Consider the following 26,005-nt stretch of genomic DNA (forward strand, 5'->3'; position numbering starts at 1 on the left):
TTTTCCACTGCTATCACTAACTGATTGGCAACAAAAGCGAATTATGTAGATACTGGAAATTGGAAATACCATACAGAAACTGTTGCAAACACTCAGCAGGTCTGGCACCATCCGTTGAGAGGGAAACAGAGTTAATGCTTTTGTGTGGATGACCTTTTGCTTCTTCTGAGTATTTCCTGGAATTTCTGTTTTTATGTAACAGCTGAGCATCTGGCATTATCTGTTTCGTCAGTGGTGACTGAGTTTCTTTGGAGTAGTAAAGCATTACGTGGCACTTAGTGTTGCAAGGGCATGTTGTAGATTTTAAACACATTTGAACAAAGCACCCAATAGGCATGAAAAATCTAAACATGTGCTATTCCCCTAGAGAGTTTCTTATGAACAGTATGTGGGAAAGGCCAAATTAACACTGCCAGGTCTCTCTAAGTGCTAGTGTTATTAAAATTTCCTGCTGTTGTTGGTCAAGGTTGGGATCAGACAATTACACAGACATAAGCCAGATTTTGATTCCAAATGAAATGATAAATGGCTGCCTTCAGGAATAGAACTAAAAAAACCTCTGAAGATTAAAATGATCAAAATTCTTTTTGAAAAATTATGAAGCTGCTTGGACATGTTTTAAAAACTCCATGACTGTTACATCCTGAGGTGAAATTTGAACATGGACCTCTATGCTTGACGTAGGGACGCTACCACTGCATAACAAAAACCTGTCTTACAGGATCGTGTGTGTCAGTTGTCTCCCTCACTAACCCTTCCAACATCCCCTGGCCACACTACGTCACAAGATTGGAAAACTCTCATTGAAGTTCTCAAGCATCGCTCAATAAGGCTCCAGTTACTTGAATGGCTTGCCCAACCTTGTGGGCGCATGTGACATTCCCACATTCTAAATTGGTCAATGTGGAAAAGACCTGGAAATCTGCCTGCCAGCCAGACTTATAACCTTCGCTCTCCATTTGGCTCACTTCTTCATGTCAGCAGGATTTAACAATTTAATTCTGTAACTCTTTGACTTTAATTGATGTAACAATCATGTATTAGATTAGATTAGGTTACTTACAGTGTGGAAACAGGCCCTTCGGCCCAACAAGTCCACACCGACCCGCCGAAGCGTAACCCACCCACACCCATTCTCCTACATTTACCCCTTCACTACGGGCAATTTAGCATGGCCAATTCACCTAACCTGCACATTTTTGGACTGTGGGAGGTAACCGGAGCACCCGGAGGAAACCCACGCAGACACAGGGAGAATGTGCAAACTCCACACAGAGAGTCGCCTGAGGCGGGAATTGAACCCGGGTCTCTGGCGCTGTGAGGCAGCAGTGCTAACCACTGTGCCACCGTGCCGCCCACCAGAAGTGGTTTGAATTATACAGCCTCAATCAGAAATCGATGTAAATGTGGGATTTTAGGAATAGAGAATTCAAACTACTGAAAGGAGTAATCAGACCAGTTGGTCTGAATTTTAATGTTCTGCCATGTTTGGAGAAGTTGGCATGTTGAAGGAGAGTTCAATAGCCTGCCTGTAAATGCCTTTTTTGATTCAGCCACTTGGTTTACACTTGCTGGTCTCCCTGACCAGTTAATGTGTGAGAGGGTGTGATGTCAACTCACCTCAGCAACTCCAGATTTAAAGGGAACATGCAGAGTTCTGACTGAAATGTTTCAGAAGTGCTGGGACTAATCAAGGCTGAAACTGGAGAAATGTAGGGACAATATCCAAAGGCTGCACCATAATTCTCAGAATGTACCACCTGGCTATCATGCTGTAGCTCGCAGGAGCCAAAGGGAAGTTTTGGTCCCCACAGATCAGAGGAAGATGGAAGCCCCAGAGAGTAAGCAGGCATGGTTGGAAGTGACTGTGTAAATCACCTACTGCAGTGTCATGCTGATGAATATGGTGTCGGCATGGGATCACTGACCTGATTTGGACAGCAGAGTTGAGTGACATTCAGTCCTCAAGAACAAAACCTTTCCTCCATCTCCTGACCGGTTCCTGTGCACCGTTCTTCTGAACTTTGCACTTTGTAGCGAATCCATCCCTCTTCCTCAGGTCATGTCCTGCCATTCCCATCTGACCAGCCGTCACTACCGCTCATCATATTTCAATGTCACAGCCGTCCCTGCAGTGACCATCCACAAATGTCATCCTTCAATCCTTTCAAGGTGCCACCCACTTACGGGTCTCATTATTCTCTCCTTGCAGGGGAGGAGACCAAAGAATTGGAGGGAATGACAATGAATTGGGGTTGGCCATCCAGTCACAGCCCTTCTGACTGCTGCAGGAGAGAACGCAGTGGGTAAGATTGGGTTTTTGTGTGCCTAGTCAGTGCCGAAGGAGGGATGGGGTCTCCCAACTCCTGATGACAGTATTTGATCTAACACAACCATGTGGTGGACAGCCCTTACCCATTCCTGTTAACTTTGATGTCAGCATCAGCTGAAATACTGTGATAATTCACAACCTTCTCAACTTGTCAATCTGAATACATCCTTCATATCCCACAAGTGTCATTGAGTGTTGATTCTCCAGCAGACTTGCATGAATCTGTCAACCCCCATAGAGAAGGAATGGAATGTTAAAGTGGAGTAATTTTGCAACAGTTAAACTGTTGGTCTGACCACAACTGGAAAGTGGTTTTCAACTTGCAAAGTAATAATCCATTAATTGGGATCTAAGAAAATATTAAATTACTGAGGTGTTGACTTCCTCTCAAAGGAACATGGAATCTCTTGTTTGAGTTTGCATATTTCAGGAGCTCCAATACTTCTAAAAAAAAATGTAGTGGATATTACTGTAATAAACAGCGTGCCAATTCTTAAATTTATGATTGAGATCTGAGATGCATTAAATATGGTTAAACCTGCTTTGTGAAAATGTTTCAATTTTGTGCAGTTGTGACAAAGCTGTGACCTCATCTAGCTTAAGAAGGTGTGTTTAGGGTCATAGCTTTTTCTGTGCAGAAGTGAGTGATATTTATTTTGAAAAATGATGACATTAGCTCGTTCTTATACCAGCTTAAGTACTGTGGTATCTAAAGATTAACACTTTGTTTGTGTTGTAGATCAATGGAAAGTTGATCATCAATGGGGATATTATGAATGATTCTAATTCTGCTTGTGTGCCAAAACAATAATAGAAGGTTTTGTTAATGTGACCGTATTACCTCATATACAAATATGTGAGTGTCAAACAATAGCTGCCAAAATCTGAAAGCAGACCTCAAGAAAGTCTCAAGTGAAATGCTTAAAAAGAAAATGACCTTGCACCAAACTTATAACAAGTTACAATGTTTAAAAGGCATTTGGATAAGTACATGAATAGGAAAAGTTTAGAGGGATATGGGCCAAATGTAAGTAGGTGGGACTACTTTAATTTGAGATTATGGTCGGCATGGACTGGTTGGACTGAAGGGTCTGTTTCCATGCTTTTTGACTTTTTGACTCTAATATAGTTAACTCTTAACTGCCCCAGACATGGCCTAGGAAACCAATTCATTCAAGGGGAATTTGAGATTGGCAACAAGCTTTTTCCGGCAGTGCACACAGCCTATGAAAAGAATTAAGAAAAATAAAATAGTTTTTCTGATTCTGGTTGAATGCAACAGTTGTGAAGTGGATGCTGATAGCAGCCGTGGCAAATATGGCATCAATCATCTGGAACTTGCAGTTCTCCACACTAGTTTCATTTCTTCAACAAATATTGCCAGGAAACTCCTGATAATGAATCATTGTGAGCAAATCACGGGCTGTTGCGAACTTGGCAGCCAAAAGAAATAGATGCACAACTGGTTCAGTTGGCAGATCTTCTTCCAAGGGGTTGCAGATATCAGCAACCACTTGACAGGAGGGTTAGAGCCTTCTGAAACACCAATGCTCAGTCATGTAGAGACAGCTCATCCTCTGTCTTGTGTAGAAGGTGCTGAGGATATTGCCTCCTGCTAGAACTCAGTATCTGTATCGTCTAACCTGTGCGTGGGCTGGTGGTTGAACAGAATGTTGCTGCTCCTCCTGTTCCTCGTCAAAGGCTACAGGTCATGAATGATATTTGGCATGGATCTAATCCCGTGCTGTAATGTGGGCTGGAAAATACAGATCAAAGGCAAAAGGTAACAGAAATATCATTCTCCAGTAGTGGAAAACACCAGCATAACAGTATATGTTCCATAGTGATAAGCCCCTCACCAGCATAATAATATATATTCTATAAGGAAAAGCCCTCACCAGCATAACAATATATGTTCCATAAGGAAAAGCCCCTCACCAGCATAACAATATATATTCCATAAGGAAAAGCCCCTCACCTGGACAAAGCAGCAAGTGCCAGGTTTCAGTATTGCAAAGCTATCTTGCCAATCAGTTGCTCAGTCCCCTCATCCTCTGCTGTGCTGGTGCTTTGTTTTACTTTGCGAGTAGCAAGAAGCTCAGGAAACTTACGGACTGCACAAATCCAGGGTCGAAACTCCACTTAATTAACTTGTAACATGTTCAAATGTCAGATCCAGCTGCTGCAGGATTTCCTAGGGGCAAACAAAAACCTTCCAGTTAAACATTGAAAGCTTGAGGCAGGGAATTTCACGTGCATCGGTAACCCTCGTGGGTTAAAACTCCCCCTCCCCTGCAGACTGCTTAGAAACTTGTGTTTCATTAACTTCACATTCAACTATTGCATTTGTTTTTATTTAAAAGAACATGTGCCCTCAAATGCTACTCTGCGTGGCACCTGACATTTACCCCAGACATGGCAGACAGAGGGAAGTAGGCATGAGCTTTGTGGGCACAGTCTTGGGCTTTCAGCTGGATAGAGTCATGCACAGGTAGGACATCCTGTATCCCCAGAGCCGGCGATGGAAGCTACATGTGCCCAAGGTGCAGCATCCAAGTGCTCTGCCCAAGACCGTGAGAAACTACACAGGTTTGTGAACACAGCTCAGTCCATCGTACAAACCAACCTTCCATTCATTCGCTCCATCTATACAACATTGTTAAAGATCCCTCCCATCCCGGTTTTAATCTCGTCAGGCAGAAGATACAAAAGCTTAAACACACATACCAACAAGTTAAAGGACAGCTTCTTCCCCACTGTTATTAGACTTCTGAATAGACCTCACAAATTTCAAATCTAACATTGATCTTGCTTTTTGACATCTCCTGCATGACTCTAACTTAACATTCCTCGCTCTGTTCAATTATGTGTCTTTGTATGTTATGATCTGCCTGTACTGCATGCAAAACAAAACTTTTCACTGTACTTAGGTACATGTGACAATTACAAAGCAAATCAAATGGAAACAAAAACAAAAGTCCTGTCAGTGGATCCAACAATTGCCACGCGTGTTCATCATTGCCAGAGCCCATGGAATGTGCCTGAGATGTTAGTGTCTGATGTGCAATGTAAAGGTCTTTTGCAGTACCCAACAAGAGCTTGTTCAGGTATTTGTGCCAATTTGCATAGTGAATTTGGTGAAATTTCATCCTGTGGTAATTTGGGATGTCAAAAAGGGATGTAACAGGCAACAATGACTATCATCTGTGAACTCAACAGTCAGGAAGAATTTCACCACTCCACTTGAGAAAACATACAAGATGCAGTGAAGGGTGTCTTGTGATGCATTGGTAGTACTCTGATGCAATGGTAGTACTCTTACCTCTGATCAGCAGATCCTGGCTCAACCCCTATGCAAAGTAGACAGGTCACATGGTCTCTGAACAAGTCAATTAAGAATATCGATAAGTTGTCATGAGAACCTCTTGACATTGAGATGGGATTTACCAAATATTCTAATACTCATCTCACCATAACCCACATCGCTCATGCCTCAGAAGATCCAACCCATATATTTGGAAAAGTAAAGCCCGATTTGGAATACCTGTACTCTTAAAATATTCAAAACAACTTTGCACATCCTTGTAATAAAAATCACTGTTATTTTTGTGTAAAAAATTACATAAAAGCTGATATCTTTTATCTAAATATGGTTTGCTGCTTTGTTGAAGTTAAAATAAATATAATGTCGAGCCCAAGTGCTTTCTATGCAGCATCATAGAATTATTACAGTGCAAAAGGGGGCTACTCGGCCCATTCTATCTGCGCTAGCTCTCCAAATGAACAATTTAGACACTCCTTTACTGGAAAATGCTGACTCTTTGGATGGACCCATTATTGCATGGACTGCAACAGTTCAAGAAGCAGCTCACCATCACCTTCTCAAGAGAAGTGAGGGATGAACAATAAATACTGAGATGTCCATGTTCTGTAAATGAATAAATTACAAAAAAAGGAATCCTGGGTGGGCACTAAATGTCAGAGCCTTTACTACTGATTCATGCACCTGAATTTATCACTTACAATCTTGCAAGAGAGTAAATATGCTTTGTCTCTTATTTTGCCAAAGAAAATAGAATACAGATACTTTCTCCATTCTGCCATTACTATTGGCTGATCATCTTTTGTATTCTGTTCATTATTGTGAGCCAGGAGCAAACATTAAGGACAAATAGGGAGCCTCAAAGCCTAGAAATTCATCAACACAGTTTTCTGGATGTTTAAAAATATATCTTGGGTGCATGTAATTCATTTGCTTTCATTCCTGGATTGCCATAAGAGGTATTTTACCTCAGGGAAGACAGATGTGGGCTGACTTTTTTTATTTGGTTGCATCTCATTCTCTTTTACATGATTAGAGAACAACAGTTTTTCCATTTTTGCAAGGGGATTATACTGACCCTGATCAGCCTGGTGATGATGATTAACAGTGTCAGAGAGAAAATCAAGGAGATGATTAATAATTTCAGGTATAAGTTTGCAAAGTGCAGCAGATGGTAAGGGATAGATACTTTTATAGGAGGCTAATCTTGCGGGAAATTTTCCAATTTGTTTGCATAAAATCTTACCTTATCCTCTCCATTGTCAGACAGCAATATATTAGTGAATAAGGGCCCAGCTTTATAAGCATTAACATATGAGCAAATCAACATATTAGACCGTAATGAGTTGTCCGTGCCCTGTGCAGAATGAGTGTTGATAATGCTCAGAAATAAGTCAGAGTTGTGCTTTCCCTTGTGCAGCAGTCCTCATTCTATGACAATAACAATTCCCAATGAACTGCCTTAATTTTGCAAGATCAATTAAAATGTTGTTGGCTCTGCTGCAAAAGAAAATTTATTGCTCGATACTGTTCTATTGCGTTACAAAAATATTCTCTTTTTGGAAATCAATGTTACTTCTGTAATAATTCTTAAAAAATAATATTTGCAATTAAATATGTGCAGCTTTCCCAGTATGTATGGTAGCTCATCTCAGGAATGTAGTTTGAATATTAAAATATTTTTTCTGACAGTCAGAATTACTGACAAGAAAGAAGAACACCAAACACAATTGTTATAAAATGGTAGCATATACACAACAAACGCCTTATTTTTATGAATGTGGACATCTATTATCGTTCTCTCAGTACTTTCCTAGATTTTCTGCACTTATTAGCCTGTTACTGAATCTATGTATGTGAGTTTTGTGTCAAGATTTTGTCATTATCTCTAAATTATTAAATGTCTATAACACATTATTTATTTGGACATCCCCATTTCCTGGCGTTTGTCTAGTTAGTACTTTGAATGGATTTCCAAACTTTCATCTTCAATGACACCAGTTGGAGTTTCAAACTGTCCCATTCCAAGCCTTCAGCACCCCAGGATATGACTATTCCAGTGTCCCTCTTAGATAACATTAACAACAGTGCAATTAACTCTTTTTCCTTGCTCTCTTCAATTTTCCACTGTGTGTGAGCTGTCGTCAACCTGTTAATAATCTCAACATGTAAATTCATTTCTAACCCCAGGCCTATTTCCAGATTAGGGTTACATTTCTCAAGCTCTTTGAGCTACAGCAGATGTATTGTACATCTGGTTCTGCATTTATCCGAGACTTCAGCAACCTCTGATCTATTTTCACCTCTTCTCAGGACTTCACAACTGCAGCCTCCTAGATTATCCATCGAGCTCATTTAATCATCCTGTAACTCTTCATTTTTGTTTCTCCCTCTTTCATTCCCTTCACCCAGCCCAGAAAAAAATTGCAACTTTTTGTTTTCCTTTTCATATGTTTAAGAATACTGCTGAACAGCAGGTCCCCAGGTCTCAGTCCAGCTCCAAGGTGCGATACTCTCACTCGGCTTTGGCTGCACCAGTTTCTTCACATCATGAGCCTTTCAATAGATTATTGTGCTTCACTGCTGACCCTCATTATTTGATTAATTTCTTTTTCCTGTAAGTCTGCTTCTGCTCGACAAAACTCTTCTTAAAAATTCCATCAGATTGCATTCATCCATTCTGCCTTTTTCGCCCAAAATGACCACAAGCTACCTCACTTGCACCATGTATGCCGTTATTGTTTTTATTCATCCATGGCATTCATTACAGCTATATCTCATTATAGTCACCACAGAATGATCGATCCAGAAGCCAGCTGATTTGCTCCCATACGTATATAATTATTCCCATAACTCTGTTCCTCTTGTTTACTTCAATGTTTCTCTCATCTCAAGCGATACCTTCTTGTCAGACTCAGTAGTCTAATTTTATCCTTTTCTATTGTCTGCCCATGTGCTTCTGAAACAACAATGTGAAATGAGCTATTTTTATAGTAACCATTTTGACTCGGTCTAACAGACCGAGTCTCATCATTAATATCTATGAGGCATCGTTGGTATATTTGCATTAGCGATCTTGCCAAGTTATCTTGGTCACAATGAATGACACATCCTGTGAAGGAGAAAGAGGATCATCTTGTGGGAATCCTTGTGCAACTTTTACAACTGCAATGGGTTTACGCCAGAAATTCTAGAACGTTGACTGTAAGCAATGAAGGTAAATTCCCCAGGTCAGGATCATGCTTGAGTTAGAGGCAAGATTGGACATGATTGTGCTTTCCATGACATTGCTTCCCTTGTCGTCTTGGTGATTGTACTCTTGTTAAACTAAGCTTGAAATGAAAACAGAAACTGGTGAGAAACTCAGCTGGTTTGGCAGCACCTGCGAAGAGAAAGCAAATTTAATGTTTCAAGTCTAGTGACTCTCCTTCCGAACCTTCAGGTCAGAGGACTGGAAATGTTATCTTTGCTTTCTCTCTGCCAAACTTGCTGAATTTCTCTAGCATTTTCTGTTTTAGTTTCAGATCTTCAACATTAGCAGTTCTTTGTTTTTATTAAACATGTTAGATTTTGATACAGCTGGTTCTAGGTGTATCAGGTCGCAAAAGTCTTTGTTGGAAAAAGATGACCCTTCTTCTCCAATTGTATTTTACCAATTTACACGATTGGGGGAAGCAAGCACTGTGTTATTGAAGATGACCTGTATGTGTCAGTTACCTGAAACATGTTGATTCTGATTATTTACTCACCCAATTGATTTCAGTGGAAAAGCCACTTTGCAGCTCTTGCATGGCTGTTATCTCACATTTATGCAGCAAGATCCTCTTTGGAATTTTTTTCTTAGGAATTATAGAGTGTAAGGAAGGACATTCAATGCAATAGGATTCTATTTAGCAAAATGCTTTCTCTAATTTCACATTCTTTGTTGGTGTATATTTTAAAGATAATTTCCTTCAAAACACAGGGTGGCACAACTTGGAACTGAAAGGCAAGAGGAGATTTTTGGAAAAATGTTTTCATCCAGAGCTTGTGGAACTCTGGAATGCACTGCCTGGGACAGTAATTGAGGTGGGAAACCTCACAACCTTTAAATATATATATATGGATGAACACTTGAAGTGTCTTAACATTCAAGGCTATAGGCTATTGCAGGAAAGTGGGACAAGTGTAGGTTGTAGTGATTTGGGAGTACAGACTCAATGGGCTGAAGGACCTTTTCTGTACTGTACGATTCTGTGCAATCACTTGCTACTTTAAACAGGTTTGCAAGCTGCAATCAACAACCAATTCAACAACTAATACAAGTGTAGACAATGGGCTGAAGGGCCTCTTCTGGACTGTATGATTCTATGCAATCACTTGCTATTTCTGTTAAAAAAAAGTTTGCAAGTTTCAATCAACAACCCATTCAAATGAGATATTTTATAAAATGACAGATTGTTGTTTTACAGAGGTAATGCTCAGAGATTTGAAATGTTTTATTTATTCATTACATAGCTCAGCTGTTCAGCTCTCTCTTAGATCTCTGATTTTAACAATTGCTTCTCAGCCAAATTTTCTCTCCTACCCTGGTTTACTTATATGTGACAGCAGATAGTTATGATATACAGAGTCAGGAAAACTCCAAAACACCGACAGCTGGAGCTATTAACTACTGGAACTTTCAAAGCAATCCAGTAGGTCTGGTGTTTTCCTCAACCCCATTTAGTTGATCTAATTATTTTGATTGATGCAGTTATTGCGTGTAAAGGTTTTTACAAATTGCTCAGTTAATTGTGGTCTTTGTATGTCATGGTACTATGGCCATCCTACATCAGTGTGGTGGTGATGAGCTATAAAGGGCTCTCTTTCTTAACTTTTCCCCTCACCTGAGGCATGGTGACCCTCAAGTTATATTACCACCAGCCTTTTCTCCAATGAGTGAGTAGTTCTGTGTTCTAGTAAGACTATGGCCAAATACATTGGATGGTGAAAAGCAATACGTGAGAAATTTGTCATAAGTTAGCTGCAAAAAGTGCAGTTTGTTCTAAGTTTTTGCATAACTTTATAATACTGCTTCAATGAATGAGCCCTTCTATTTTGAGAAATACAATTACTGTTAATCGTTCCTATCCAATTTCAGTGACAACCAAATGGAACACAGTGTGGCTGGTTTTAAAACAATGAATAAGACCCAGGGGGGTGATTTTCCAAGTCCCTGACACAGACAGGAAATCACTCTTTGCTGATAACCATATTGGAAAATTGCTTGTGTGTTGCCACAATTTTCCAGCCGTTAATTTTAATGGATACAAAATCACCGGCAGTGCAACTGTGCATCCCCGTTTGTGCAGCCAATAGATTGGGCGCTTCACCATTTGCAAAAATCTTGCAAATTGTTCCCAAGGCTCCCAATCCGAAATTGAAGAGCAGTTAATGGTGAACTTCATGTGGTTACCTGACATAAACCGTTAAGTTTGTGTTTGCTTTACATTTCACACTTGACTGGCTGAGAGCCTGGTCTTTGGGATGATTCTTTGACCTCGTAGGTGGGATTAACCATCCCTGCCCAGGAAACAGCAGTGTAGGTGGCTGCAATCAGGTGGTTTGGGATTAGGTGCTTGGCCGTCTTCCTGCCAAGTGCATTCTGGGCTGACTGATTAAGTGTCGAGAGTGGGGTGCTGGAAAAGCACAGCAGGTCAGGCAGCATCCGAGGAGAAGGAGAATCAACGATTCGGACAAAAGCCCTTCATCAGGAATCTGCAGTCTCTCCAGCATCTATAGTCCTCACTTTCACTCCCTGACCAATTAAGTAGTCAATTAACACTACATAAATGCCTCATCCTATTTCAGCCACTGATAGGGTGAGACCAAGGTTGAACTACCTGTCATTTAAGCCAGTGCAGGCAGACTATCAGTTTGGAGGGGAGGAGAGGGGTGAGGTGGGGTGTGGGGTGCCTCATTCTTTTCTTCTATTCTCTTCTGTGACATGAACATCACTGACTGGCCAGCATTTATTGCCTATCCCTGGTTGCCTTTGTAAAGGTGGTGGTAAGCTGTCTTCTTGAACTGCTTCAGTCCATTTGATTAGATTAGATTAGATTAGATTACTTACAGTGTGGAAACAGGCCCTTCGGCCCAACAGGTCCACACCGACCCGCCGAAGCACACCCACCCATATCCATTCCCCTCCATCAAACACTACGGGCAATTTAGCGTGGCCAATTCACCTAACCTGCACATTTTTGGACTGTGGGGGGGGAAACCGGAGCACCCGGAGGAAACCCACGCAGACACGGGGAGAATGTGCAAACTCCACACAGTCAGTCGCCTGAGGCGGGAATTGAACCCGGGTCTCTGGCGCTGTGAGGCAGCAGTGCTAACCACTGTGCCGCCGTGCCGCCCAATTTGCCTACCTATTTGCTGTAGATCCACATTAAGGAAGGAATTCCAGGATTTTGACTCAGTGACAGTGAAGGAACAGCAACATATTTCCATTTGCATGGTGAGTGGCTTTTGGTGGTGTATCTGCTACCTTTATCCTTCCAGAGGAAAGTAGATGTGGGTGTTGAAGGCACTTGCTAAGGATCTTGGTGAATTTCCACAGTGTGTCTTGTAGATAGTACACACTGCTGCAATTGAACATTAGTGATAGAAGGGGTGGACACTTGTGAATGTGGTGCTAATCTAGTGGGATGTCAAGTTTCTTGCATATTCTTGGAGCTATACCTATCCAGACAAATGGGGAGTATTCCATCAGTCTCTGTTTTGTGCTGTGTAGATGGTGGATAGGCTTTGGGAAGTCAGGAGGTGAGTTACTCACTGACAGTAATTTGTTCCAATATGTGTTAAATTGAGAGACCTGAACTGAGAAAAGTGAGTGACCTCTGAGTGATCTTTCCTGTCTCCTGGTTCTAGATACCTGCTGCTCCCTCTTCCCATGACCGCCCAAGCCCAGAAACCACCTCTAACCCACAACCGTCTTTCTCAATACTGGGCCTGCGTCTGGGAATCACTCACCTGGGGACCAGTGTCCCAAGTAGCAGCCCAGGCTCCACTATGGTGCTGCTGACCTCTGCAAATGCTGGCCTCTGATTGGCCTGGAGCTCCATGCCCGCAGTACTTCCTCTTCTGGATTTGTGACTTCAACAGAAAGCCCATCAGAAGCCAATCATCTGAATGACTGCTGAAAGGTCTGGTGGATTGCTGATCAAAGCTCGTCATGGTTTCTCTCCAGGAAAAGGGCCAATTTTTTGGTACAAATATAAAGCACACTGACTGAGTGAGGTAAAGCAAACCGACACTCTTACAAGGTCAGCACTATTTGCAGCATAAAGAAAAGGTTCTGCACAATATTCCACAGTTTTTCTTTCCTGGCATTTTCAATTTGTTTCCTCTAAACGCTCTTCCATCAGCAAACAGAAACAAATTTACTTAGTCTACCTCATCAAATTCAATCGTAATCTTGTACATATCTCTTCAACCTCCATGACAGCCTCAATTCCTGTAACATTGCAGCTAAAGTCCTTCATCCCCGAGATCATTCAGGTCAATGTCCTTGGTACACATTCAAGAACTATCTCATACTTCAGTTTCCATGGGCAACATGAGCATTTTAAGAAGGCCAGTGGAAGGGAGGTAGCTAGTAATAAAGACTAGAAAGACTGAATAAAATTCAGCAGTTAGCAAAATGTAATTGGAATTAATGGAGTAACTGGAGGAAAAGTTCAGCAAAAAAAAAGTTTCAGATGTACACAACAGCTTGATTTTATATAGCATATTTAACACAGCTGAATGTTGCAAGATGTTTCTCAGGAGGATTGACAATCAGAATTTGACTGTGAGGCACATAACAAGGTGTGATTGAAATGATAAATTTTCTGGAGCACCTGAAAGAAGAAGGCAGTAATAAGGAAGCAGAAATGCTTAGTAGGGTATTCCAGAGCTTGTGACCCTGACACAGCTTCAATAGCGAAAGGGTGAAGACTGGGGACCGGCAGAAGGTCAGAGCTGAAGGAATGCTGAGTATTCTAAGGCTGAACAAATTATGTTTCATAAAGTACTTAAAGCATTGTTGGTCACGATCTAGGGCTACTCCTGACATTTGAAAAAATTGAATTGTATGTAATTGTGGACATATTTTCCAATGTGGCAGCTCTTGAATTGAAAGCTTAATGCGTTGGTGAGTACACAGACAGCTATGACTGGCCAGCAGTTTCGGAATGATGCAGTGCGGTCAGACAAATATGAAGCCGAATGCCTGTCATTCCCTGGAATTCCACAAATCCAATAGATTTGAGTGTTTCTATTGAATTTCTAGTGATCTCTGGGGGGTTAGCAAAGTGAGAACTGGCCGCCTTGAAGTTGTAAAATGGCCATTTCGAAGGGGGAAATAGTTTGTCTTTCACTGCACATAACGTCTTTACAAAGTTGGCAAGAAGTTGAAACAAATGTGTAAAATTAGGAAGTCATAAGCTATGCAGCAAATGGCACTGACAGCAAGTAATGTCTAGCAGTTAGGATCTTTTAATATCTGTGCATCTGTGCTTATTAAGCTGATCCGGATAAAGAAATTTTCATTTGGTGACAGTGTAAGCAACCTCGAGCTAAGTGCTTATCAGGCATGAACACAACAGAGCTCCTGTTGTACAGGAGCTGAAGACATTGTTATTAGGAGTCCTGTCTACAGTACCAACATGCCTTGTTACTTCCTCAGCTTTCCATATTCCACCTTTGTGACCTCTCTTTATTTAGATGGCTGACTGAATTGAGCGTAAATTTGTGCTGAGATTCTGGGCGGTCGACCCGTGAACTTTGAAGTGATTGCATACAAATAGCCAACATTTTGTAGCACGGATCCCTTTTTCCTTCTCTGCTGGCTGCTTAAAATTTTGTAACCCCTTCAGCTCTGCTTTGCAAAAAAAAAGTGCCCCTCCCCGCCAAACATTTCAAGTGAACGGATGCCCTGTGTTATGGTTAAATGAGACCCCAGCTATAAATAACTCAGAAATAATATCTATCTTTGAATTGGCTGCAACTCTTAATTGAAGAGTGTGGTGCTGGAAAAAGACAGCCGATCAGGCAGCATCCGAGCAGCAGGAGAGTCGACGTTTCGAGCATAAGCTCTTCACCAGGAATGTGGGAGGGAGGGGTGGCAATCCCACCATTCCTGATGAAGGGCTTATGCTCGAAACGTCGATTCTCCTGCTCCTCGAATGCTCCCTGACCTGTTGTGCTTTTTCAGCACCACACTCTTCAACTCTGATCTCCAGCATCTGCAGTCCTCACTTTCTCCTGCAACTCTTAATTGTAAAGGAATGAAATTGCATTCAATTTGACAGCAAACTGACCGCGATATCAAGAGAAGGGGAAATTATAAATCAGTCGTGATTTTGTTACAGTGTTCTGAGGAAAGGTCATAGATCCGAAAAGTTAACTCTGATTTCTTTGATCAGATGGTGCCAAACCTGCTAAGCTTTTCCAGCAAATTCTGTTCTTCATTCCGATTTACAGCATCCGCAGTTCTTTTTGCTTTTTGTTACACAGCGTGTCTCCTTGCATGAAACCCTTACAGTTACTATTTTGAGTTTTCCAACTGCACCCTTATCACATGACTAAGGATAGTCGCTCTAGAAAGGAACTTTTAATGGTTCCATGGAATAATCTTGCGCCTGGGTTTTTTTTTTAAAATCAGCACAGCAGCACTTGCTATGAAAATGAATTTGCTTTATACCATTCAATGCTTAATACAATGGTGCGGCAATGTAACTAATGGGAATAAAATGCTTAAGTTTTGGAGAAGCTTTAATGTCAGTATTTAATCCGAGCATTTTAGTTTTCAGCTCCTTAATATCAGAAAAGACATGGGAACATGAATACAGTTGGTTGCTGGTTAGTTATTTTCAATTAAAAACCTGCAACTTTGAGTTGTACAATCAAACTCTTGGTCAGTGTAAGCAGCTAGGAAAGTTCATTTACTTTCCAGTCAGTGGAAAAGTAAGACAATATTAACCTAACAAATATAAACAGAGGTTTGTATCACATTTGACTATTCAGGTTATGTTCATTTTGTTTACATTCTATGATTTCCCATGCACGATTGAAGACAACGGAAGTTCAAAATTGGAACAGAAATTTTCAATAAAATGTATTCAGATTTATGTTGGATATGAATGCCATCAGAACTTACTGCTAACAAGAAAATAGAGATGTTGCTGAAACAATGCTAGCTTTAACTTGCATTGACAGAGCATCTTCAGCGTAGAAAACATACATGGGAGTAAGGCGTAAGGAACAAGTGTAGAATGTTAGTTTAGGAGAGAGGAATGTATAAGACACTAATAAGGCCACACTTTTGGTCACATTACAGAGAAGGAGGTAATTGCTCTGGAGAGAGTGCAGAGAAGATTTGCTAGAATGTTGCCAGAGCTGGAGAACTGTAGTTGTGAGAAGAGATTGGGAAGGTTGGAGCTGAGATAGATAAGGGGCGACATGATTGATTGATTGAAAGTTGTGAGGTGTAAAGATAGAATGGCCAGTAGGAACCTGTTTCTCTTGGCAGACAGTTCAAAAACCGGGGATCATAGGTTAATGTTAAGTGTTAGAAGGACTAGAGGGAATATGAGGAAAAATGTATTTACACAGAGAGTGGTGGGTGTCTGGAATTGGCTGCCTAGGTTGGTAGTAGAGACAAAAACCCTAACCTCTTTTAAAAAGTACTTGGATCTGCACCTTAAGGGTTATGAGTTGCGTGTAAGAAATTGGGATTAGAAAGGGCTGATTGGGTTGGCATGGACAAGTTGGACCAAATAGCACCCTTCTGCGCTGTATCAGTCAAAAGGTGTATCATGTTCAAACTGAAGTGGACAACAAGGAAGGATTTGGGGCGAGAATTCCAATCAGTTGACTCTAAGCAGTTAAAAGACTTTTCATCAGTGTTGAAGCAAAGGAAAGTAGCATTTGACCTGGATTTTCAATGGAGTTGTGGAAACGCTTATGGCATATCTAAAATGGTGGACAGATCCCAGGTCTGGAAATCCCGCCCACATATCCAACAGAAACTCTTTCACAGTGGAAGGTGGGGTGTAGGATGAGCAGCATATTCTTCCCATGTGTGGGAATTATAAACTCTTCAAGGTCAGTTAATCTTGGTGTTGATTTTAAGCTCACCCCATTTTCGTTGCACCAAGGGCCTTATTTCAGAGTGTGGGAGTGACAAATCTATAATGTCTTCATACTCTTTCCTGAAGAATGGACAAGGTATGTAGTACTGATATACTATTTGAATAGTTAACCCATTAAAAATTGACAACATAACTGCCTGCCTGTGTCTATGAGAGTTAAAAATTATGTTCTGATAGTTATTATAGCAACTATTATAATAGCTATCATTATGGTGTGATTAATGCTTGGTTGCAGTTCACAACCTTATCAGCAGAAGGTGGTTTGTATGTTCACTTTGATTAACAACACAGAGGTTATTTTTAAAAATAAGTGCTATTTGATGCAGTTTAATGAATAATGGTGGCTCAGTGGTTAGCACTGCTGCCTCACAGCGCCAGAGACCTGGGTTCCGTTCCAGCCTCGGGCAACTTCTCCCCAAGTCTGCGGGGGTTTCCTGCAGGTGCTCCAGTTTCCTCCCACAGTCCAAAGATGTGCAGCTTAGGTGAATTGGCCAAGCTAAATTACCCATAGTGTTCAGGGATATGTAGGTTAGGTGCATCGTTTAAGAGAAATGTGAAGTAATAGATAGGGGAATGGGTCTGGGTGGGATATTCTTCGGAGCGTTGGCATGAACTGATTGGGCCAAATGGCATGTTTCCATACTGTTGGGATTCTGTGAAGTCTTTTTTTAGATAACGTATGAAGCATGAGAGGGATTATAAATATTTTGAATGAACTTTCATCAATGGGACTACAATGCCAAATCTGTAATAGATGATTTATGACTGCATTTTATTTAATCTCAACATGTTTTCTCATGGCTGCCTTAGATGAATATCGAGTGGTTTGGCCAGGAGATTGTAAGCTCAAAAGGTGATTGTTTGAGGGTTGTCATATGATCGAACTAAGTCAGTGTAAGATAAGTGGGGATCAGTGGGTGGTATAAGCTGCAATGGAGCTTATGAGTCTTTGGACTGGGTGATAGGACAAGAGTTAGCACAAGCTTGTAGGCATGAAATAGGGACAGGATGGAGCTTAGGGGGTCAGACGTTTAAAACAAATGTGGACAAAGTCCCAAGGAATTGTAGGCACGTTTTAAGCAGTCCATCTTGACATTTGGCAGTTCCTGTTGCTGCATCTAAGCTGTTTCCAGGAGGTGTGAGCCTGAATCTATCTTCCAGACAACAGTTCAGGAGAGAAGATACCACCTTTCCGTGGAGTTTTTCCAGACATTGTGCAGCAAACCAGGCAATTTCCCTACTCCCACTACCAACTCAGATTTTTAAAAAATTCCAAGCCTTTGTAATGGAAGAGGAACAATCGACAAAGAAAATGACAGCGCCTTTATAGCAGGAGTGAAAGGCTGGAGTAGTTCGCAGAATGTTGATAGTGGGGGCATTCAATGATGGTAATACCATTGAATATCATGGGCTAGTGGTTAGATTGTTGTTAGTGGTCATTGTCTGGCATGTGTGTGTTACAAACATTGCATAGTACTTGTCAGCCCAAGTGTGGATATTATCCAGATCTTGCTGCATTTAAATATGGACTGCTTCAGTATCTAAGGAATTGTGAATGCTGCTGAATATTGTGTAATCATTGGTGAACATACCAACGTCTGACCATATGATGGAGTGAAGGTCGTTGATGTAGCATCTGAAGCTGGTTGGGCTAGGACACTCCCCTGAGGAACTCCAGCAGAGATGATCTGGAACTGAGATGATTAATCTCCAACAACAACAAACATCTTTCTGTGTGCCAGGTATTTCTTCAACCAGCAGAGAGTTTGCCTTCTGGAATACCCATTGATTCCAGTTTTGCCAGGACCCCTTGATGCCACACCCAGTCAAATGTGACCTTGATATCAAGGGCAATCACTCACAAATCACATCTGAAATTCAACTGTTTTGTCCATGTTTGATGCAAGGATGTAATAAGGTCAGGAACTGAGTGGTTCTGGCGGAACCCAAACTGGGAGTCACTGAGCAGGTTATTGCTGAGCAGGTTCTGCTTGACAGTACAGTTAATGACACCTTCCATTACTTTACTGAAGATCGAAAGTAATTAGCCAGGGTTGGATTTGCTCTGCTTTTTATGTGTAGGAGATAACTGTACAATTTTTCACATTGTCAGGTAGATACCAGTGTTGTAGCTGTACTGGAACAGCTTGGCTAGTGAAGCAGCAAGTTCTGGGGTTTAAGTCTTCAGTGCTTTTGCCAGAATGTCAACTGTGTCCATACCTTTACAGTACCCAGTCCTTCTAACCATTTCTTGATACCACATGGAGTGAATTGAATTGGCTGAACACTAGTGATGCTAGAGATCACTGGAGGAGCCCAGGAGGGCTCATGCCCAAAATGTCAACTCTCCTGCACCTCGGATGCTACCTGACCTGCTGTGCTTTTCCAGCACCACGCTTTTTGACTCTGACCCTCCAGCATCTGCAGTCCTCACTTTCTCCTGGTTGCCAAGATAAATAGTCAACTTGGCACTTCTAACTGAATATTGTTGCAAATGTTCCAGCCTTATATTTTTGCACTGATAGGTTGGGCTCTTCCATCAGTGAGGATGAGAATATTTATGGAGCCGTCTCCTCCTTCAGTGAGTTGTTTAATTGTCCTCCACCATTCACTGAATGTGGCTGGACTGCAGAGCTTAGATCTGATCCATTGGTTGCTTAGCTGTTTCTATCACTTGTTGTTTATGCGGTTTGGCTTGCGAGTAGTCCTGTTTGGTGCCTTCACCAGGTTGACATGGCAGTTTTAGTATGCTTGGTGCTGGTCCGAGCACGCCCTCCTGCACTCTCCATTGAATCAGGGTTGACCCCTGACTTAACAGTTATAGTTGAGTGGAGAATATGCTGTGCCATGAGGTTGCAGAATGTGCTGGAGTACAATTCTGCTATTGATTGCTCATAGTCCCTCAGAGATGTCCAGTCTTGAATTGCTAGACTTGTTTGAAATCTGTCTCGTTTAGCTTAGTGATGGTGCCACCGAACACAACGGAGGATATTTTTAATGTAAAGGCGGGACTTCATCTCCACAGGGATTGTGCGCTAGTCACGCTTGCCAATACTGTCATGGACAGATACTCAGTTCCAGCCTCAGACAATGTTATTTGTTTCTTTGGCAGTATGATTGAGTTACTGTATTTGGAAAACCATGCTGTATTAACCTCGACTTTCAAAGACTAACATTTCCCCCATTACATTTATTATGTGTACTTCTGCAAATTCTTTGGTAAGTCAGTCAATCGGGTAGTTCTACAGCAGACTTTTAGGACTGACAGTGCCAGGAGCTGATCCTGTGAAACTTCCCCCTTGAGACTCGAGGATGCATTTCACATGAATTCATCTGGAACTATGTCTGCACTTTCTTAGATAAATGCTTGCAGCAAGTTAGCAAATGTGCCTTCACTAGACCAAGTGATTGCGCAAACCTAACCTCAAAGGATCAGAATGAATAATAATGTAGCCAGCATATTTAAAGGAAGGTTTGAAAATATTTCTTGTCTGACAACTACCCAATAGATCCTCAATTTATGTCAGAAAAGCAGTGCAGTTTTATGACTCATTGGCGCTTTCATCAATACTGCCACCAAGGACCAAATGTTCTCTTCTATTGTCAAATTCTAATTTTGCTTGTGCCAACAGATGGAAGTTCTTTTGCAAAACTCGGGTGATTCCTCAGAGAGTTAAACTCTGAAGATTCAGTGTACCAGGAACTTCCTGAAGCATAAATAGAAGTTGCTGGAAAAGCTCAGCAGGCCTGGCAGCATTTGAGGAGAGAAAGCAGACTTAATTTTTTAGGTCCTGTCACCCTTCTTCAGAACTCAGTTTTGTTTCTGACTTCCAGCAACTGCAATTCTTTGTTCTTTTTCTCCCCCAGAAGTTGCCTGGTTGGAGATGACATTACATCTGTATCCATAAGAAGACAGAATCCAACCTGCACCAGAATCATACCCCATTCATTTTGAATTCCAATCAGGAAACCACAAGAATAATTTATTTCCTTTATACCTTCAAAGTGCCTCAGTTAACCTGCTGTCAGTTAAAAATTGGATGGGATCCTTTGAAGCCATCTCTGGATCCTTTCCTTTCCATTGTTGGATGGCAGATAACATGGAGTGCTCTTGGAGGCATGACTAACTCATCCCAGATTTTAGGATGTGGACCATGATTGTCTTGGAGTTGTGGACACTCCACAGAACTCCCAAAAATCCCTGCCAGGACTGAAATACTGAAGTCCGAGCCACATTTCAGACAGATTCCATTTTTCTAGAATCGGGCTAGAAGCAGCCCAGAGAAAGTATAGCTGGATACTTAGATAAGGGGAGCCAATGGATGCAGTGAACAAAATCCTACAGGAATCTAAGATACCTGGCCTGTGATGTGATGTACTGAACAGGGCTGGGGCTGTTTTCCCTGGAGCGTCGGAAGCTAAGAGGTGACCTTATCGAGGTGTCTAAGATCATGAGGGGCATGGTTAGGTGAATAGACAAAGTCGTTTCCCTGGTTTGGAGGAGTCCAGAACTAGAGGGCATAGCTTTAGGGTGAGAGGGGAAAGATTTAACAGGGACTTAAGTAGCAACTTTTCACACAGAGGATGGTGCGCGTATGGAATGAGCTGCCAGAGGAAGTGGTGAAGTCTGATACAATTACAGTATTTAAAAGGCATCTGGATGGTTATATGAATAGGAAGGGTTTAGAGGAATATGGGCCAAATGCTGGCAAATAGGACGAGTTGGACTGACGGGCCTGTTTCCGTGCTGTACATCTCTATGACTCTGTGTTTCACAGAAATGGTCACCTTGATGCTGGGAGTGACTCGTCCCATCTGTTATGCTTTTCACAAATGGCTCAGTGAGTTCCTTGCTAGGTAGCAGCAAGATGACAATTGATGGGACCAGCCCTCCGCCTCCTCTATGACTTTCGGTTCCCCGGCCACCCATGCTTGATCTTCACCATGGACATCCAGTCCCTGTGCACGTCCATCCGCTTTGACGAAGGCCTCCAAGCCCTCTGTTTCTTCCTTTCCCACTGACCCAACCAGTACCCTTCCAATGACATACTCATTTGATTGGCTGAACTAGTCCTCACTAGAATCCTCCCACTTCCTTCAGACCAAAGGGGTAGCCATAGGCACCTGCATGGGCCCCAGCTATGCCTGCCTCTTTGTCGGGTACTTGGAACAGTCCATCTTTCGCAGCTACACTGGCACCATTCCACACCTTTTCCTCTGTTACATCGATGACAATATTGGCGCCACCTCGTGCTCCCATGAGGAGGTTGATCAGTTCATCAAATTACCTAACACATTCCACCCCGACCTCAAGTTCACCTGGACCATCTCGGAGACCTCCCTCCCCTTCCTGGACCTCTCCATCTCCATTTCAGGTGACGGACTTAACACTGACAACTACTACAAACCCACCAACTCACAAAGCTATCTGGACCACATCTCCTCCCACCCTGCCTGCTGTAAAAATGCTATCATCATCCTCTGCCGCATCTGCTCCCAGTAGGACCAATTCCACTCCAGAAAATCCCAAGTGGTCTCCTTCAAAGACCGCACTTTCCTCTCCCATGTGGTCAACAATGCCCTCCAGAGCATCTCGCCATTACCGCACATCTACCCTTGAACCCCACCCCGCCCAACTGCAATAAGGACAGAACTTCCCTGGTCCTCACCTTCCACCTCATCAAGCTCCAGATCATCGCATCATCCTCTGCCATTTCCACCACCTACAAACAGTCCCTACCACTAGAGATATATTTCCCTTCCCACCCCTATCAGCATGCCAGAGAAACCATTCCCTCTGCAACTCCCTTATTAGGTCCATGTCCCCCAACCAACCTACCCTCCACTCCGGGCACCTTCACCTGCCACTGCATGAAGTGCAAAACCTGCACCCGCATAAACAGAAGTTCAGTGTCAAGGACTCGTCATGAGTTTAAAAAAAAGAACAAAAAAGTAGGAGATTGTTTAGGGAGTGGTGGGCACCGCAGGGAATGGAGTGTATTCTTTCCCCGTCCAATTCTATTTTGATTTAATCCCTGCCCTCCCCTTCACTGTTTGATCATGCAGCACTACCCTTTGATGTGAAGGGCACTGCTTGTCACTGGCCACTTGGGTGTTTCCTTTCTTCCTGGTGGTGGAAATTGAACAAAGATTTGTACATTGTGTAAAAAAAAAACCAGGAGATTAAGAAGAAAAATAAATAAACAGGAGATTCAGAGAGGCTCCTTATTGGAGGAACTGGCTAGTCAGCTGTAAATAAAGTGGGACCTCGTGATGAATACCTGCTCTCTTGCAGTTCTTTCACCCTAAATCTGTGCCCTGTTGTTCTCAATCAGTTTTACCTATCTATTCCAGTAGCTCCATCATGATTTTGAGTACCTCTGTCAAGTTCCCTCTCAACATCCTTGTCCGAGGATAATAGTCTCAGTTTGTTCAATCTATCTATGTAACTGAAGTTCCTCTGGAGTGCATATATCAGAATGTCTTACTTCAATTATACCAGGTTTTTAAGAGGTCCTCCCTGGAGCATCGTGATTCTTTGGAATTCCCAAGCACAGGGACTGGATGCGCGGTATGTTCAAGGCAAACGTTGGTGGAATTTGGAGCTTGGGGAATCAATAAATACGAGAATTGGATGAGAAAATAAAAGTTCAGCCATGATGTTATTGAATGACAGAGCAGACTGGAGGGGCTGCTTGATTTATTCCTGTCATAACTTTCTTCTTCTTCTTGCCTTCTGTTATTCAAAAACTGAAAAATGATAGACCATGGGAAGAAAATCTTATATCTTATTCTCTTAACACTCGTTTGATCTTCACGAGGAAGGGCAATTGTCCCTGAAGCCATACATTGTGGATATGTTTTGTGGACTCTATTCAAAGATTTATGTCATGCAAAAGATTTTAGTGAATTGGCTAATTTGGAATACTCCTCCCCACCCCCCAACCTAAACTGCAGAAGTTTTCACACACTTCCATGATTAAACCTTGGACTGTAGTACATGTGGTTCACATTATCTTTGCATTTGATCATGTGTCATGTGTTAATTCTTCTAACTTGAATCTTACTCTCAACCAATTACTTGTCCAGTTTTTTGAAAGAACTACTTGGTACAGCATTGGTGGTTTGACTAGCAGCTAAAACACTGAACAATGACAAAATGTTATGAATTGATCTGTGTAGTTTACTGCCTCTTTAGCTATTCAGTACTAAGGAACACAGGTAAAGCTGACTTCCTCTTTTTCAGTGTAGTTAAAATGTGAATTGTACAGTTTCTGAATCCATCCAACCATGCATTAGTTATACCAGCAAATCACAGACACACCAATTCCCTTCCATGACTAAGAATCAGGGATAGTTACAAGCGATTTCCCAAAAGAGTTCTGAAGAATCATGCTCAGCACAAATAAAAACTCTGCTTTCTCTCTACAGATAATGCCAGACTGACTGAATTTCTTCAGTTGGAGAAACCTGTTGCCAAGGGACAAGTTCCCAGCTGATGTTACAAATCCAGTGAATGATGCCCTCAACTATGTCATTAGATTTCAAAAGGAAATTATTGCAGATGCTGGAATCTGTATTAAAAACAAAAAATGCTGGAAATCACACTGGGTCAGGCAACACCAGCGGACAGAGCAAGCTAAACATTTCGAGTCGAGCTGACTCTTCATTGGCTCTGCTGCCTGACTGTTGTAAATTCCAGCATTTTTTTGTTTTCAGTACTGGTTAGAGTTGGCATGTGCCTGGAAGTTTCATTATTTCCACCACCCAGCCTCATGTAAAAGACTTTTTTTTTTCCCTATCTCTAATATTTTTTCAATTAATCAAGAAAAGTAGTCAAATAAAATGAGAAATTTAGTACACTTGTGATTTTTGTTCTGTGTTTTTCCACTTGATTATTCTGTAATTTTTGCACAGTGCTGAAGGGTTGACAGAATCAAGAGTGTGTTGTTGGTAAAGCATAGCCAATCAGGCAGCATCCAATGAGCAGGAGAATCGACGTTTCGGGCGTAAGCCTTTCATTAGGTATGATTCCCAAATCATTGATTCTCCTGCTCCTCAGATGCTGCCTGACCTGCTGTGCTTTTCCAGCACCACACTCTCGACTCTGATCTCCAGCATCTGCAGTCCTGACTTTCTCCTCCTTGAAATTTGACAGCCCCACTTGTGGTCCATTTGTCAATCTTGTTTGCATTTGGATTTGATACTCCACTTTTTCATGCCCTTGAGTACAATCACAGTCTCCTAAAACTCAGGCCATGATCGGTGATTATACTAATGACAGCTTTTTGTAACAGGTGAAATGCTCGTACCAAGCAACAGCACACATAGCAGCCTTCAGGGGTTTTAAGATATTTGCTAACACATATTAATAGAATTACTTCCCCAAGTGAATTTAGAATTACTCACAATTGTAATTTATACCATGGTTTGGGAAGCAATTAGCAAATCGGAAAGTCTGAAGAATGTGCTGCTAGTTTATTTAAAGTTTCCTTTGCAATCAAATTGGAAAATGTTGCCAGTCAGTTGGCCTGATGTTCAACCTTCTGTCACAAAGTCAATGCCTATTACATTGCCCATTGAATCTTTAAGTTGTACAACTTTGGAATTCTCCAAAGTGTTACAGTACCACTCCCACTGTCATAATTAGAGCTGAAACCACAGTCCTTATTATGTTGTCAGAGGGGAAACCAAAATTCAACCTGAACAATTTGATGTTATCTCAATCACAGAACACTTCTGTTTACATTTTGCCACCTAACACTTTAAAAGAGGCTTAATAGTTTAGTGAGTCTTCCAACTGGCAAGTTTGGAAATTGGTTAAGTTCCAGTGACAATTCAATTATTAACTTTTTTGCAACCAATATTTCAGCTCTTAAATTAAGCTAAATTAATTATCACAGTAAATGAAAATGCAAAAAGTGTCTTATAACCCCTTACTGACATGGCGTTTTCTGAGATGTACATTCTTTGTACCACATGGCGTTTGCAACTCTGACAGTAAAAAGTTCAGGTTTTTCACTGCTGCCAATCCTCCCTGTCTTTGTTTTGATTTGAGCCTACCTATTGAGCCTACAAATAAGGACTGTTCTTCAATGGCAAGAGGGTTATTGCATGATGGCAACTGCATTAGATCAGGCATAATGATGAGGACTGTAGGACACGAATGTCGATCCATCTGCTCCCTCT

At 41.7% G+C, this 26,005-nt stretch overlaps 1 protein-coding gene across 12 annotated transcripts in view; it reads left to right on the forward strand.

Moving 5' to 3' along the window:
* Positions 1 to 26,005, forward strand: part of LOC122557667 (leucine-rich repeat-containing protein 4C) — a 998,121-nt gene that overhangs the window by 942,135 nt on the left and 29,981 nt on the right. For 2 of the 12 annotated variants that reach the window (XM_087996323.1, XM_087996329.1), the window contains one exon: positions 2,213 to 2,306. The exons of the other annotated variants lie outside the window; for them this stretch is intronic. The gene's annotated coding sequence lies outside the window, so the exon portion shown is untranslated. The remainder of the gene's footprint in view (positions 1 to 2,212; positions 2,307 to 26,005) is intronic. 12 annotated transcript variants of the gene reach the window in all.

This window comes from Chiloscyllium plagiosum, unplaced genomic scaffold, assembly GCF_037043375.1.
Source record: "Chiloscyllium plagiosum isolate Xiang-an unplaced genomic scaffold, Cpla_swu_hap1 HiC_scaffold_18, whole genome shotgun sequence".
Taxonomy (NCBI): Eukaryota; Metazoa; Chordata; class Chondrichthyes; order Orectolobiformes; family Hemiscylliidae; genus Chiloscyllium; species Chiloscyllium plagiosum.